We start from the raw sequence: 2493 nt of genomic DNA, 5'->3' as shown, positions 1-2493 counted from the left end.
AGCTTAAGGTATTGGATTTATCAGGTTGCTCCAAGTTGAGGGTGATTCATCCAAACATTATCTCAAGTATGAGAGAACTAGAAGGTTAGATTTATGGGAGAGCTTCAAAGGATGGGGAGAGGAAGTCGTATCAAACAAGAACAAAATTGTCAAGAATGAAGATCTTTCGGAATTGAATTATCTACCACGTCTTTCCAATTTAAGGTTAAAGAAAATATGTTAATATATAGAGATATTGGAAACATAATATGCTTCAATAAGAAAAGAGGAAAACTAATAGATGTAGAATAAAGGAAGTTTCAAGTCACATGGTTGTTTGTTTTCATGTTTAATCATTGAACATGAAAACAAACAACCATCAACACCTAATTCACAACTCTTTATAATGGTGATTCTAAACTTTTATAATCATCCAATCTAACTTGTATCGTTTCTAGGTGAGTTGCATGTCAAGAAGCAGGATATCTTATAAGCTAAAATTTCTGCAGATAAGTGCTTCAAAGGATTACATTAATAAATGATATTAACTTCATGTTCAGCCTCAGCAGGATAAAATGCTCCTAGCTTCTGAATTTGAGTAGTTACAGCACTTCCTCTTGACTTCAGTTGCTCTTTTTCTTTGCTGACAGCAGCCAGTCTAGATTGTTAACATTAAATTCCCTATAAACATGAAAAGTACTATGAACATTTCAATTCTTTCGTTGAATAATTGTATCATATCAGCTTTCAAAACCCAACTCCACGAGGGAGATCAGCAGAATTAACACTTCTTTGAAATTCCATAGAGAAAAATAAAAGAATTACAAGTGCATACAAAGTAAATAGTGAAAATCACAACTCCATGAGCAAACTAATAGTGTTTGTATATCAAACCTGAGGCATTTAGACTAAATTTCAAAATCTTGAAGACAAAGCACAATCTCTTCTTTTCAATTGTTGCACATTATTTCAATTCTAAGATGTTTAAATATAATCAAAACTTGAAAACTCCAAATTGAAATCCAGCACACAAACCCTACTTGAATCCGTCCATGGTTTATCCAAACCGGGAAAGAAATCACTAATCTGAGATCAATTGCAAAGATGCGCGGAAATTATAACTCATTAAACTATAAACAATAATAGAACCAATCTTCAGAGATCCATCAAACAGAGCACAATCTTCACAATCCTGAATCAAGAATCAAGCAGATAATCAAAGGAATCGCGTAATATAAAATGATTTTCATTAAATTAATTCCAAAATATGTGACAAATGGAAGCGAAATCAACGATTCAGAACAATCAGGCCACTTTTTACACAAGAAAACCCTAATCTGTATAAATGTAAGAGCTAGTAAACTTGGTAATAGCGTTGGTACCCTCAGAGACGACGTGTTTTGCTAACTCACCAGGAAGAACAAGGCGCACCGTTGTTTGGATCTCTCGAGAGGTGATAGTCGGCTTCTTGTTGTAGCAAGCGAGCTCAGAGAATTCCTGAGCAAGTTTCTCGAAAATGTCGTTGATGAAACTATTCATAATCCCCTGGCTTTGCTGGAAATTCCAATATCAAGATGAACTTGCTTGAGAACTTTGAAGATGTAGATCTTGTAAGTCTCAATGCTCTTCTCCATGAAGAAAATCTATGGGTTATTAAAATCCATTTTTACCCACTCAAAACTCTTCTTTCTTATCCCTCAAAACTAGGACTTTTTATATTTATATGGTTGTTTTCGAAACTTATTAGGGAAATAAGGTTGTTTTGAAACTTATTAGAGAAATATTGTTGTTTTAGGAGATCGAGGCTAAAAGTCGAGGGTTGATGATTCGAAAGGTCGAACGTTGAGAACTCGACAAACAAAGAAAAACTTGGAAACAATATATATATTAGGGTTGTCGAAGGTTGAAGTTTCGACATACATAGGTCGAACATTAATCGAACATTGAGAATTCAACAAACAAAGAAAAACTTGGAAACAATATGTATAAAGGGTTGTTGAAGGTTGAAGTTTCGACATACAAAAGTCGAAACTTCAACCCTCGACAAGTGAAATTTCGCTAATTTTGTGATGAGGATCTCGCTCTAGAAGGAAATTTCGCTAGAAATGTGGGCTGAAACTCGCTGGTAAGGTGAGCATCGCTAGGAAAGAAATGCTTGATCTCGCTCATGAGGGTCTCGCTGGTAAGGTGAGCATTGCCAGAAAAGAAATGCGAGATCCTCCTCATGAGCGAGATGGGTAATAAATAACCATAGGTTTTAATAACCCATAGGTTCGCCAGAATCACAAAAGGGTTTCCCATAGGTTTTCTTTATGGGCTTAATAATAAATACTCACCCAACTCAATAACTCATATTCATTTATCAAACACCTCCTATGTTATAAGATAACATATATCTTTTTCAAAGATTTTAAATGTCCTCTGATAAATATATATATATTTCAAAAACTTTGACGTCCTTTGATAAATATACATATTTTTCAAAGGCTTGAATAACCTCCGAATAAAGTAATA

At 34.3% G+C, this 2493-nt stretch overlaps 1 long non-coding RNA gene across 1 annotated transcript; it reads right to left on the bottom strand.

Annotated features, from left to right (window-relative positions):
- Positions 1-233: 233 nt before the first annotated feature.
- Positions 234-1671, bottom strand: LOC120081910 (uncharacterized). The gene is made up of 2 exons (XR_005482989.2): positions 1392-1671; positions 234-660 (listed from the first exon to the last, which is right to left on the bottom strand). It is a non-coding gene; the product is annotated as an uncharacterized LOC120081910 (long non-coding RNA).
- Positions 1672-2493: the final 822 nt, after the last annotated feature.

The sequence above is a fragment of the Benincasa hispida genome, chromosome 7, assembly GCF_027475165.1.
Source record: "Benincasa hispida cultivar pf3 chromosome 7, pf3_genome.v1.1, whole genome shotgun sequence".
NCBI classification, from domain to species: Eukaryota; Viridiplantae; Streptophyta; class Magnoliopsida; order Cucurbitales; family Cucurbitaceae; genus Benincasa; species Benincasa hispida.
The sequence above is the reverse complement of the archived record's forward strand: the minus strand, read 5'-3'. Positions and strand labels throughout refer to the sequence as shown.